At 43.3% G+C, this 14997-nt stretch overlaps 1 long non-coding RNA gene across 2 annotated transcripts in view; it reads left to right on the top strand.

Moving 5' to 3' along the window:
- The first annotated feature begins 5076 nt into the window (after positions 1 to 5076).
- The window catches only part of LOC144222023 (uncharacterized), a 28869-nt gene continuing 18948 nt past the window's right edge, over positions 5077 to 14997 (top strand). Inside the window, exon 1 of one of the 2 annotated variants that reach the window (XR_013332260.1) lies at positions 5077 to 5161. This is a non-coding gene — a long non-coding RNA (uncharacterized LOC144222023). Of the gene's footprint in view, positions 5231 to 14997 lie in introns of both variants that reach the window. The other variant, XR_013332259.1, reaches the window with a different exon arrangement.

Below are 14997 nucleotides of genomic sequence, written 5' to 3'. Positions count from 1 at the left end.
GAACTAAATATGGTCCGCATAGCCACTGCTGTCATCATGACGCTGCTCTACATGTGCTGTTATTAATTACTATGTCAAGAAGGTAGAACGGTTATCATAGAGGCCCCCAGAAGCCTCAGCCATACCCTGCAATGTGCTGTCATCTCCTGGTGGCTCAGCGGATGGTGTCAGGGACCCATAGGGGTCAACCAGCCCCGAACATTCAGATACAGACCAAGCAATTCATTCCTGGGAGGTCAGGAAGTGATGGGCTGCTGGGGTCCCATCATTCGCAAAGACAACAATGCTTAATTGCTTCTTTATATGTTCATAATAAAGTATAGTATCGTATCAAATCATAATATATCATATCTGTTTTCCCTTGCAAACCGTTTACACGATCCACATTGTCGGACAATTCACATTTTACGTGTTGCTCGGTACCCTGGGCAACCTTCCATGACAGCAAGTCAGCATTTTTAAAGTGCCACGTGCAGAATAGCAGCCCTCATGGTTTCTCTGTGGTTCACTGCTTGTGTCTGAAGAAGAAAGTTACTGAAATGTGTCCAGACCGTGGTTTTCAAGAGAAAGGAATCCATTGTGTATGTCACTGACTTCATCCCAATGTATGACTTCGCTTTGGCGGTGAGTAGATTATTTCCCTTTTCACATCATCTGAGATGATTAAAAGTCTTTCAAATGTCGCCTTCGTTCCTCCCATGGCTGTGCACAGAACCCACAAGGCTTTCAAACTTGTCATCTCAACAAATATCCATATTGACAGCCTTGGTCAAGTAATTTCTCTAAGAGGATAGGATATAAAATGAGCTCCGACTTGGATCCATTACCATAAATTATGAAACAACGGAGTCATCATGCTTGTGAATTTACAAGAGCCTTGGAAAACAATAGTATGAATATCTTTTCATAAATCTTATGAGGTAATGATCTCCTTTTAGGGCCACATGAAAACAGAATGAATTCTTGGTGTATCTGATGATTCCCTCCTCAAAGAGACACAGTGCTTTCATATAAGGGGTTCCATTAAGATATCATCAAAATCACAAAAATGTGGTTTCAAAAAGTGGGTGAATTTTCTCTTTTCTCTCATAAGCAAAACAGCCTTCTGTCTGTCCTTTGCGATCCAAAGGGACCACCTACTCTCCACCAAGACACGTCCCCAAGAATGCAGAATGATGGAGCTTACATCAGTTTAGTTTGTCAGATCTTGGCCTTGAAACTTTTTCATAACAAAATAAATAAATCACTGTCTCGGAATATGTCATGCCCTCCTAAACAAGAAAAATGTAACCTCCAACAACCTTTTTTCTTGCTAGCCCCACCAAGCAAGCCATTTCCTAAGATATATGATATGTGAGCTTTATTATTAGGCAGACTTGTCTTGTTATATTTCATTTCATAACAGCTTTATTGAGATATAATTCATATCCCATACAATTCACCCATACATGGATTTTAGTTCAAGTTTCTCAACTTTACTAGGCCTTAGTCTTTTTATCTGTAATATGGGAATAATAATAGTAAGACCGCGCTGACTGGTTCCACAAATTAAATGCATTTCCACAAACAGTGGAAACCGTAATCTTGCTGATTTTGGGTAATCTTAGGTACCAAGTTTAGCTTGGCTCAGTACTTTATCACTACTCTTGATTAAAAACTGACTCAGTGGAAGAATTGGCCCCTCCCCCATCAAAGGATAGAGCTGGGTTCCCTGGGGGCCCTTGTGACATCATGACTAGTTTGCACCCATTGGTGCTACTGCTGTGGAGACATCTCCCTTCTCTCGGGATGAGCGGTGCAAGGAGATGGGGGTCTCAGGGATCTTGGTGGACCCCTCTGCCATCTGGGGCCCCAGAAGCCACTTCCTGTCACCTCTGCTGACCTCCACATGTTTCGTGGAGCAGGGACAGCTGTTGGCCTTCAGCTCTCAAAAGACCCAGGGCTGAGAAGGAAAAATGGAACAGCCCATGCAGGTGGACGTGTCAAATGAGTCCCTATAGTCACATGGTATTCCACATTAATCTATTTCCCTGGAAATCTAATCTTACCTTATCCCTCCCCCCAACACACACTTCATTTCTTTCTCTGGGTACAGATTCTTACTATTTTTCTCTCTCGGGTGATGAAATCTGAAGGGTTGCATAATTTTAGGTTACAACTCTATGTCCTTCCTTCTTGCTTCCTTTCTTTGCTCTGTGATACCCTATATCCAAAGTGTTGCCCTGTATGGGATGTTATGGGTTAAATAATACACCCCTTCCAAAATGTACACATTGAAGTCCTAGCTCCCAGGACCTCAGAATGTGACCTTATTTGAGAATAGGGTCTTTGCAGATGTAATTAGTTGAGATGAGGTCATACCATTAGGGTGGGCCCCTAGTCTAGTATAACTGGTATCCTTTTAAAGGGGGGAAATTTGGACACAAAACACACACTAGGAGATAAAGGCAAAATCAGGGTGATGGTGCTAAGCCAAGGAACACCAAAGATTGTCAGAAAACTACCAAAAGCTAGGAGAGAGGCCTGGAACAGATTCTTCCTCAGAGCCCTCAGAAGGAATCAACTCTGCCAACACCATGATTTTGGACAAGACATCTACACTGATGTTTAAGCCGCCAGTTTTTGGTGCTTTGTTACGGCAGCCCAAAGAACCTAATACACAGGACATATTGTATTGTCTTTCCAGCCCACCGTTGTTCTGGAAAATTTCCCTCCCTCCCCACCTACCACAGGAGCAGCCATGTTGAACAACATGACTCTGACCTTGGCTAGAGTTCCCTGGAAACTTGCACTGGAGGCCAGAAAGTTAAGTCTCCAGCAATGGAAGCTGAAGATTATAAAGCTGGACAGCCGCCAACAACCTTGTTTGCCACACAACAACATCAACAAGCCAGTCGGTCACAAGACAAAGCTGCCACCCAGGGAAGCAGAGGTGAGGCTTGGGGGGGTGGGGGCTGGCAGATTTCCAGCCTTGGCTCCACTGGCACCCAAAGCCCCAGCTGTATCAGGACCTGGCTGTAACTTGAGGTCCACGAGACTGGCGTGACCAGCCAGGAAATTCCTCTTTTGTGCACGTTGTATACAAGGTTTGTGGCACTTGCAACTCAGCCTTCTAGTTAATATAATCTCCAAAACGTACGCACTCTTATTTTAATAGTAAGTGGCTGCTCTACGTAAGTGACTATGTTCTTAGCTACATGGATGCAGGGTCCAGAAAAGAGCCTTAATGGAAATGAAACTTGGTGAAACACAATTTAGTTGAAACATTCTTTCTTTGTTGAAACTTTAAGTCACCAGAAAGAGCAAGAAATGATTAATTTCTTTACCTTTTAAATGAAAACCAAAGATAATTCAGTTAACAGGCAACTTTTATCTTTCATTAGCATATTGGAATGTTTGTTAACTTACAGACACAGCCTAGTCCCGTCATTAATTAAAAGTCATTTTGCAGAGTTGATTGGGATGTCTGTGAAAAGTTGGAGTCGTTTCAACTATTTATTATGTTTTTGTTAGCTTTATTTTCAAGGAATTTACTAGCCCTGTGATAAGTTTCAAATGCCTGGCATTTTGCCTGAGAAAATGTTTGCTATTTAGTATAATAACAATGCAGACTTTTCCTGTCTGCCCATTACCACATTTCATAAAATCTAAGAAAATAAATATTTAGTTTTCATTCTGATTTACACACATCTTAATGCTTCTAATATATCTAGAGACGTAATCTAAAAGGCTTTCTGTCAGAAAAGGTGAAGCAAGTGAAATTTGATGCTGGAGATCAGGAAATAAATTCAGCAATTTTATGCCATTTTGCATACTAATCGGGGAATATGTTAGTTTTCTGTTGCTGCATAAAAGTGAACTCCAGAACTTTATGGCTAAAAATGGCATTAAATATTATCTCGCCCAGCTTCTGGAGTCAGGAGTTTGAGAGCAGTTTCCATGGGTAGTTCTGGGGCCAAGTTTTGCCTGAGGTTGCTCTCAAGTTATTGGCCAGAGTTATGACCATCTGGAGATTTGACTGGGACTGGGATAGTCCCTTGCAAGGGGGCTTACTCCTACGGCTGGTAAATTCATACTCTCTGTGGGCAGGGGGCCTCGATCCTAGAGGATCCTCCTCAAAGTGCTACTTAAGCATCTTGATGACATGACAGCCGGCTTCATCCAGAGTCAGTAATCGAAGAGAGAGCAACGTTAAGAAGCTATAATCTTTTGATGACCACACCTTAGATGCCATGCTCTGTCATTTTGACAAATCCTAGTGATTACATGAGTCAGCCCTATTCAAAGTGGGAAGGTACGAACACGGGAGGCAAAAATCATTTGGAGCCTTCAACCCTCTAGGAGGCTTCCCGTTCTATTATATGGAAAGAGAAAATTCTATGTAAAAGAGTTTGGAAAGTACTTTACAAAACAAATATATTTAAGAAAATATTGTACAAAATTAACTATAGAATCAGAGAATTCTAGAATCAGAAAGAAACTTGGAAGTCTCCTGGGTGGCTTAGTTGGTGAGGCATCCGACTTTGGCTCGGGTCATGATCTCACAGTTTGTGGGTTCAAGCCCCACATGGGGCTCTTTGCTGACAGCTCAGAGCCTGGAGCCTAGTTTAGAATCTGTGTCTCCCTCTCTTTGCCCCTCCCCGACTCATGCACACACTCTCTCTCTCAAAACTGAATAAACATTAAAAATTTTAAAGAAAAAAAGAAAGAAACTTGGATACCATCCAGTCTAACTTGATCATGGAGACTGAGACCCAGAAAGCTAATAATACTTTACTAACCTAACATAGCAAAGCAGTGACTAAACTAGGATTAGATCCAGGCCTCTTTGCTCCTAGCTAGGGCTTGCGGTAAAGACCCAGGCCTAGAGGCCAACCTCCACTCTGGCCAACCTCTATTGTGTGTTGCTCCCACAGAGGCCGGAACACCTCAACACAAGAGATTCCCAAACTCCTTTGCAGTGAGGGTTCTGGATGGGATTTAGGTGCAGTTAGTCTGAGTGCCGACCTGAGATGTGGAAATCAGAGGTGATGGAGGGCTGCTGCAAATTGGTTTCCTCCTGTTGGCAAGGGTGGCAGCTGAGGAATCACACTGGTCTGTGGCAGAAGCGGCAGAGGTCCTGGTCACCAGCACATCAAGAGCCGAGAGGCCCCGCTCACAGGTATTGGTTTGCAGCAGGCAGATGGGACATGGCTTTACGGCTTGCAGCGATGGCCTGATCTCTAAAAGGGTAAATAAGCTAACATATTCCTGGCGTGAACAATGTTAGCAAGGACTGCCCCAGTCAGGAAGGTGGGAAATGAAGTGGTTAGCAGTTCCCCTGAGAAGACGGGCTCTCTGGGTGGTTCTTGGAGCTGTTCCTGGACTCCAAGCCCAGAGCTATTATTTCAGTCCTTCCAACGATTTCATAAGTACCTGATTCCCTGTATTAAGTGCAATTTGCATAAAATAGAGCAGTGCCTGTTATCGGCAGCTAAATTCTATTTCAGAGCATGTTCATGCATAAGAAGGAGAAAGGCAGCCTCACGTATGGGTACACTTACAGCTGGATCTCATGGTTGTTAGGAAATAGCCTGGTACTTACGGACAGGCCATCGTGTCCTCCCTTTGAACTTGAACGCTCTCTCAGAACATCAGCTTCAGACAAGATCACGTGGTTGACTGTGGCAGGTCAAGACATGAACAAGACCACGCTGCATCAAGTCTGAACACAGACGAAACCATGAGTGTTGTCCAAATCACAAAAATGACAAAAACACCCTCCCCCAGTCTTGCTTATCTGAGCGACTGATGCTTCTTTACTAATGATAACCTTTGCCTGCCCTCTTTATAGATCAGATTTATTAAGATGCTCATAGACTTGCCCCTCTTCCTGATAGCATCCAGTGCAGACACAAGTCCTGTTTCCTTTACTCCTCCCCCAGTCACCTGACACAAACCCAAATCCTACAATCTCTTTCTTACTCCCTCTTACTGGTGTATGGTTTGCTCCCCTGTGACAAGTAATAAACCCAACAGATGGGTCCCTGCCCATCTTTAGCTGAAAGGCATTGACATACATAATTTGCTTGGAAAACCGCATGCCGTTCAAGTGGTGTGGACTATTTAATACCGGTTACTTTCTGTGAATAAATGAACTATTCAGTGTAGAATTAATATTCATATTCTCACATTCTTTTGAAAGCCACAAAATACCATAGTAGCAGGTTTGTGTCACCAAAAGCACAGCAATCATAAGTATCAAATGATAAAAAGAAAATCATAGAAGAAGCCATAAACAGTAAGCACAGAAGACGACTGAACATTAGGGAAAGCGATTATATACTGAATTGGATAATAAGACAATTCTTGAATACCCATGATATGCCAGACACTTGTGACAGTCATTTGCATATGTCATTGGCTTCATCATCACAATCCTACTGCAAAGTAGGAATTTTAATTCCCATTCTGTGATGAGAAAAACTGAGGCTCTAGAGCCCAGTGACCTACGTGGCAAGTGGTGATGAAGGTATCCAAACTTAAGTTGCTAAAGATCATGTGTTTCTACCACAGAAATATAGATAATATGGACATTTTAGAATGGAAACGAAACACCATTTTCCCCTCAGTATTAGGTCTTTGGTTTCTTGTTAATTGTCAGAATAAGGAAGCAGCTGTGCAACAAACATTTGATGGGTACCTACTAGGAAGAAATGTTTCAAGAAAGTTACGTGTCGAAAATGCTTGTGGCAAACATGCTGTGGCAAAGATGTGGCGAAGGTACCTAGAACCATTGCCAGACCTACAGCATTTTTCTGAGCGCCCTCAACTCCTGTTAGAGGCACTGACGTCACTCTGGCCCTGAGCCAGCCACTGCATGCACTTAGATTTGTTCGACAGGCCGGCTGGAAGCAGGCGTTGCATCAGAAACGGCGGGGGTGGGGTGGGGAGGCACCCAAGGCACTGATTTAAGCTAAGCACCTCCAAAGAGCACAGACTTCCCGTGACACCAGCAGAGAGCAAATGGCCTGCGTCCAGATGGCCTCATGGTGAGGAGGGGTGGCCTGATCTGACACCAACCAGCACCACTTCCCCAGGCCCCCACCCGGCCTCCAAGTCACAGAACCCCCCTATGCTGGGAATAGCTCAAGGGAAAGTTAACCCAAACAGTCTGGGAGGCTGTTGTTCTATTTCATGTATTAATGTGGTGGATTCACAAAAGTATTTTTCAAGATACATTGCCTTTTTCTGAACTCTCTGCCTCATCGTTGTCCCAGATGACATTCAGTGGCATGTGACATTCAGAGCCCTAGCCTGAACTTCACAGTGGCAGTTTCAAGGGAATCCAGCAAGTACTCAAAGGGCCCCTAAGGGTAGCAAAGGATCAGTGCTCCTAAATGCAGTGTGCACATGTGCTGTGACCTCCCTTTCCCTAGTTAGAGTATGAGAGATGAAGTGAGGAAGGGAAGGGAGGGTAGAAGGGTGTGGAAACTTACAGATAATGGGGAAAATGATGCACTACATTCCTAAGTCCACAAGGATTTTTAAATGCAAAGTAAAATATACCTCCAATAGGATCATGGAACGGAAAAAGGGCATTAGGGAAAAACTAAGGAAATCTGAATAAAGTATGGATTTTAGGTAATAATAATGCATTAACATCGGCTCATTAATTGCACAAATGTAACTTACTAATGTAAAATGTTAGTAACAGAGAAATCATTTCAAACTGTTCCAAAATAAAAAGTTTATTCAAAATATGTTTATTAAATATATATAATATTACATATATTTCATAAATATATACATTATAGCATTTTATGTGTGTGTATATATATATGTATATATATATTTATCCACTAGATTTGCTTCAAAACAAACTATGGGACATGAGGGTTATTGGTGGGAATATATAGAAAATGAGATTGGTTATGACTTAATAGTTGTCAGAATTCTGTTGCAGGTGAATACATGGATGGTATATATTATATTACCTCTTCTACGTTCCTACATAGTAGAAATTCTATGGAATTCTAGAATCCATAGTAAAAAGTTCAAATATATATACCATCATTAAATTCAGAACTGAGAAGAAAATATCTATTTGTCTGTCTATTAGTAAAATAGTGCTTGCAAGAGATTTATTTTTATCAGCAACCAGTAAAAAGAACTCAAGTCAAAGGCACACTTGGCATTTGAAGAGTAACAGATTGTATTGGTGCTGAAAAGTGTAGGCTTCCCATCGTATGGGGCAAGTCGATGGCATTGACATGTGTCAAAGGATGTGCTTTAGTGGCATCCCTTCCAGCATTGTGTTAGGCTAATCCACCACTCCACCATCTCCTATGATCAATGGCAGAGACTGGCTTCTCCCGATGGGTCACAGCCCTTTGGAAGCTTTGAAAGGACACTTTTCTCTGGGTGATGTTAAAGCAAGCAGCTCAAGCTCTGATTTGAGCTGATGGAAGCCTTCTAAGTCATCTGTAACATGACGTTTGATATGCTCCCCTGCACTTTGCCTACCACACCTCTCCCTACTGCTGGCACAGGGCCTGAACAGATGGTAGCCATTAGTAAGAGAGCACCTAGCATTCTTCTGAGAGCAACCCATGAGGTTCCTCTTCCTCCTTCATCCGTCGTAAGTGAAGGGTACCCACATCCATCCAGGCTCCTAAGTGAGAGGCCTGGGAACCATTCATCCCTGACACCTCCAACTCCTTAATTTTCTAGAGTCTAATCAGCCTCCAAGTGCTGCACAGTCTACCATCTTCATTTCTCTTAAGTCTGTTCTCACCTCTCCATACCTGCTGCCCACTGAAAGTTCAAAATCCCGTTCTCTGACATCTGGATGATTTCAATGTTCTCCCACATAGCCTACTCGTGTTTGTAACCCTGCCATCCACTTCAGTGCTGCCACAAAGATAAGGGATATGAATACCTCTTCTCGCTTCCTGGAAACCACCCCCCCAATTTTGCCCCCCAGGCTCCAGGGTGAAGAGTTTGCTTTTGAGTTAGGAACACAAGGTCATCTAGAGTCAGGCCTCTGCCTCCTTCTCCTTCTTTTTAGGCCCCATTCCTCCAAGTTGAACTGTTTGTAGTTCCTGGAATGTGCCAGGGGGTCCCTTCCTCCCAGCATATCTCTCAGTGAACACCTTCATGTTTTTCAAGACTGAGTTCAAGCATCACCCTTTAAAGAAAACTGTCCTGGGCGCCTGGGAGGCTCACCTGTTAAGCATCTAACTTTGGCTTGGGTCATGATCTTACAGTTCTTGTGAGTTTGAGTCTCCTATCGGGTGAGCTCAAACCTTACTTTGGGTAAGCCTCTCCTCTCTCTCTCTCTCTCTCTCTCCCTCTCTCTCTGCCATTCTTGGGATTCTCTTGCTCGCTCACTCTCTCTGCCCTTCACTCACTTGTGCCCTCTCTTAAAAAATGAAGAAAGAAAGAGAAGAGAAGAGAAGAGAAGAAAGAAGGGGAGGGGAGGGGAGGGGAGAGGAGAGGAGAGGAGAGGAGAGGAGAAGAGAAGAGAAGAGAAGAGAAGAGAAGAGAAGAGAAGAGAAGAGAAGAGAAGAGATGAAAACTGTTTTGGTCAGGACCCACCACAGAGGTAAGTGTGGGGTAAACCATCCCACTGAATTCTGTTTTGGTGTAGGAACTATAGGAGCCCAAATGATGAGGCTTGAATTTATGAAAAAGCATTGCATGGGCTAGCTGCAACCCTCCTGCCCAAATGGAATCTACTACTACCTCTTTCGTATCTCTACTGTACCCTGTACATGTCGGCATCCGCTTATTGAACTTGAAATTTGCTGGTGGGAGATGCGAAGGAGATTTGAACCCATAGCCCTCTCAGGGCAATGCCATCTCTTCTCTGCCTTGTAACTGTCACACCTAGCACACAACCTGGCACATACTGGGCCCTTAATAGATGATTATTGAGTAGATGAAGCCACAAATGATACACTAGTTCCGAGCACAGTATTGTCATATACAATGAGTATATTTATTTAAGGCATGGTTTGCAAACAAGCCATGTGTTGGAGCATCAGAATTTCACATCTGACAGAGCACGATCCGCGTTCAGTGGAGCCGCGTTGGTAAATCTCCTGCCCATGACTAATGATCTTAAGATGCTCAGTAAAGGCATCCTCAGAAAGAGGCAGAGGCCACTGCTTGGAACGACCAGTCCCCCTTCTCAGCAGCATAGCTGGGAGGGCTCACAACAGGAGGCCTGCTGAAAACAAGTTGTGGTTTCCTCCTGTGTTTGGATTTCTGTACAGGGAAGGGCACTTCTTCTTGCATGTGTGAGAGCCAAATCACACATTCTGGTGGGGAGGATTGTGGCTGTACAGCTCGTGCTGGACACATGAAAAGGTGTCAGCATCCTAGAGCTGGCTGAATGCAGAGCTTGGAGCATGAACTTCTGTGGCAGGCCACCAGGGATTGGGCTTTGCTTTGCGGCACTGTTTTTCTGCTGGGGTTGCAATATGAGGGAGCCCTTGTTGATTTGTGTATAGTCTATTATGCTTGGCCATACCCTCTGGTTAGTACTGTTTGGACACTTGCTAACTTGTTAATTCTTCAGAAGAGAGAATATAAAAAGATTCTAAGCCTCTGGTGACTTCCTCTGGTGGCAGTTAATGTAGGGCAGTGGGAAACAGTAAGACATGGACCCAGGCATTGTCTAGAGAAGTAGACAGAACACGAGTTGGAGGCAAGCTGAGTTTTTGTGTGTTTCACTTCCACGATGGTATTCACCAACAGGGCTATTTTGGTCTATTTTANGGAAAATAAAGCCATAGCTCTTGAAGAGAGAAAGAAAAACTTGGGTTTTGTTAGAAATGATGTTCTTATTCCCAATAGTTTCAAAGCCATACAAATTAGAAGAAAAAATCTTTCTGGGGGTTTTGCATGCACAGAGCATTTATCCTCTCCCATTTCTTAATTTGGCATTTTCTTTCTTCAAGTACCAAATCCAGAAAGTGTTCTTTAAATGGAAAGAAAAAAATTATTAATGAATGCCAGAAAACAGTTTCCTAGCCAGCCAGCCAAACCACAAATATCCAGAAATGTGATTTCATTTTTAATAATATAATGAACTGGAGAATATCAAATAGAAATATAAAAAGAAAGAGAAAAATGCATTCTAAACATCTGTCAAAATGATTTCCAGCTTCGGATTAGAGAAGACAGATGAACAGAAACAGCTAATCAATGATGGAATTCAAAACGCAGTGTTAACAAAATTGAGACGGTATTAGTGATTAATGAACTCTGGCCCCTCCCGTAGGCTTAGTAAGTCACCTATTCTGAGTCTCTTGAAATTCTCTTGTCGTTAAGTATCTGCATTTTCCTTTCTGTAAGATGAGCCAAGGAATACACATTATAAACCAAGAGACTAATGATAGCAGAGGGTAAAGACAGACATTAGTGCTAGAACCTATGTTTTCTAAGTACTGACCCTTCCTCCAGGGAGGCCCTTAAGCTAACTTAAGCTCAAAAAGATCATCTTCTGCATCCCTGAAGCTGGGGAAAGATGCAAGAAAATTTGAAACTACACAGGTGGCATCTCTTCAAGAAGTTTTCTCTAACTTGCTCCATAGCCCAGGAGGGAAGGCTTGGACTCCTCATCTGTTTTCCCCAAACACCTGGGCATAGCTCTTGCTGCTTTAAACAGGTTATTGTAATACAGTGCCTTATGGACCCCTCGTTAGACCATGAACTTGAAAGCCTGGTATTTTTACACCTCTGGTACCAAGTATAGTGGCTGAAACATGGATTAAGTAATTTACATAAAAGGTTTCTTTCTTTGTATCTGAAAAACTTAGGTCCCTTCAGTTGTTCTACCCCCGGGCTATATAATTTCTATCATTTTTTAGTACCAACATATAGGAGGCTTTATTCTTTAGGACATATCAATTAACAATTTTATAAACAGAAAAACAGGTACCGATACTAACTACATCTAGACCAGCGCCTCTCCAACTTTTTTGTACAGGAAAAGCATGTGAGGGATCTTGTTAATATGCAGATTCTGATTCAGTTGACCTGGAGAGAGGCCTGGGATTCTTTCTTTCTAACAAACTCCCAGGTGATGCCTATGGTCCTGGTCCACCAAGCCTGACTTGAGCCAGGTGGGGTTCAACGTTCTCTCCTGACAGTAAAGTTCAGAGATGAGCAGTTTAGGGCTGCTTTGGAAGTTCTGCCGCAGCATCGGGGGCCCAGATTTTTTGTTTTACAACCTCAAGTTCTCCTCTTACTCCAAGATGGCATCTGCCCATACTACAGTCAGGAGAGAAGAGGAAGCACCAAGGACAAATGGGTACAAAACGGGGTTAGCCCCTTTTAAGGACACTTTCAGGAAGATCCCCACTTAATAACTTTCACTGTGTGGGAAAAATTCACTTCTCCTCCCTACATTTCTCCTTTTCTCTTACACAACTACCACTCTCACAGCACTTCTGACACAGGCTATGTGAGGTTATTTTTTGTTTTTTTTCCACCACACCAAGCAATTCTTTGAGACACCAGTTGGGTGTCCTACAATTCAACTCGATTCTGACACTATACCTGGAAAGAGCATCAGATCTCACAGGCTAAGGGCTCAGTCCCACAAAACTGCCCCTCCCCCACTTCAGACGCCAGTCTCAAGGCCAGGTTGTCACCTGGGCTTCTGACTGACTATTTATAAATCGGAGACTCCCACAGCCCCCTCCTCGGGTTTGAAAAATTTGCTAGAGTGCCTCACAGAACTCAGAAAACCAACTTACTCATTAGATTACTGGCTTACTACAAAGGATATTACTCAGAAACAGCCAGATAGAAGACAAGCACAGGCTGAGGTATGGGGAATGGGCCTTGGAGTTTCCATATCCTCTCTGAGCTTGCCACTCTGCTAGAAACTCCACATGCTCACCAACCAGAAATTCTCCAAACTTCATCCTTTCGGGGGTTTTTATAGAGGCCTCATTCCACAGGCACGGTTGATTAAATCATTGCCCGTTGTTGATCAATTCAACCTCCCAGCCCCTCTCCCCTCCCCAGAGGCCAAAGGATGGGACTGAAAGTGCCAATCCTCCAATCACATGGTTGAGTCTCTGGAAACCAGCCCCCATCCTTCGGTGCAGTCCCAAAGTCACGTGCTAGCATAAACTCAGATGTGGTTGAAAGGGGTTTGTTATGAATATCAAGACAGTTTATTCATTCTCATCACTTAGGAAATTTCAAGGGAGCCAGCATGAGGATGAAAACCAAATACATTTTGCTTATTATAAATCACAATATCACATTCATTTACATCTCATTGGACAAAACTTAATCACCTATCTATAGGAAGGCTTGAAAATGGGGTTTTCCAGTTGAGTACATTGCTGATAACATTGAATCGAGGTTCTCTTCATCAGGAAGAAGGGGAAATGGATGCCAGGTAGTCACCAGCAGTCTCTATCATGAGACAAATGAGATTTTCTTCGATCCCCTGCCAGTTACCATGGCCTTAACCTCCGGACTGTGTCCAGTTCCTGAAGCGACCATGCTGTTACCCTGTTCAAGCACACATAAAAAGGCAGTTATTTTTGTTCTTTCTTGAGACTTACAAGTTCCCTGACTTTCCTTCTTGACTGAAGCCATCATCGCATGTGGCTCCAAAACTTGAAGAAAGTCGAGGGGAACCAGCTCATCCTACCCTTGCTACTTCCTCTTTGGAATAACATTGTTGATCGATGCTCGGTTTGATTCTGGCTTTATTTGCATCCGTGGTTCTCAGATGTCAGGGAAACACTGTTAGTGTGACATTAGCCCAGATCCGGGCTCAAGATGCTGTCAGGCCCTCCAGCCTCTGGTCCTTGAGGATATGGCTTGTAAATAAGGGAGTAAGTCCAAAGGGGATGTGCTGTTTTCTCTGCTCGGTGCCAATTCTGTTTATTTCTTGAGTGCCAATGGAGTCACCCAAGGTGAAGAAACAATCCCAGCTCATTGATTTCTGTCAGAGCAATCACATTCCTTTCCTGGCTCTTGGCCCAAGACTTCCAGGGAGCAGGAAGAGGCCAAGAAGTAATATACATTCCTGAGAGGGAGGCTTCTGGAGTAATTAAAATGATGGCACCTGTCAGTGGCTCACAGGCAATAACAGAGGACCCAGGTGGGGTGCTGTGCCCCGAGTCACAATGTGCACAAGACAGTGCAAAGCTCAAACCAGAAACAGGCAAGAGAAAGGCCATCACTTGTTTTCCTTTCCTTCTCCTACTATCGCAAGGCATTTCTCTCTCCAAAACTGTAATTTGACATAATAAAAGCATTTCAGGAAGGTAAATAACTGGAGTGTGTCCACCTACTATTCCTAGGACTTCATTTGTTGGAAATAATTTGTATAAACTAACCAAAAATATTTTTTAAATAAATGTAACATGATCTATCTGTTCAGCCATCAGATTTTTGATATATAGTAATATATTATTATATATAATAATATATCAGAATACTACAGTAATTGTGAGCCAGGGTAGATAGTATGCAGTCCACACCTGTGGAAGGACCCATCTGCATGGCCCTGGCCTGATGTTGGAAAGGAGCAAGGTGGTGCTGAGACCCTGGGTGAAAATCCCATGACAAGAGGCAGAGTGGCGGGTGCACATTGTACTCCCGGAGCTGCTTTTTATTCCTGCCTGACTTTGTTGTTTTGTTTAGTTTAGTTTAGTTTAGTTTTGTTTATCAGCCTGATTTTAATGGACAGATTTCCACCCCACACCATCTTGGTGGGGACTGTGGGAGAACTCTCTTTTGGGTAACCACTGCAAGTTCCTTTCTATCATTATGACAGTCAAGGAGAAGCTGGGAGACTTTCTGAATCTTTTTTTAAGTTCATCCAGACAGCACCCTGCTGAGAGGAATTTTTGTGTTTTACTTTGTCAGGATTGTTCAGGGTAATACTGGACCTCCTAGAAGGCCAGTCCCAAGGCAAGAGACCCTTTATCTGCTGACAGTGGTGATCCTTCTTCTACCAAGGCCAAAGAGGTATTT

Source organism: Crocuta crocuta, unplaced genomic scaffold (assembly GCF_008692635.1).
Source record: "Crocuta crocuta isolate KB4526 unplaced genomic scaffold, BGI_CrCroc_1.0 scaffold181, whole genome shotgun sequence".
NCBI lineage: Eukaryota > Metazoa > Chordata > Mammalia > Carnivora > Hyaenidae > Crocuta > Crocuta crocuta.
The sequence above is the reverse complement of the archived record's forward strand: the minus strand, read 5'-3'. Positions and strand labels throughout refer to the sequence as shown.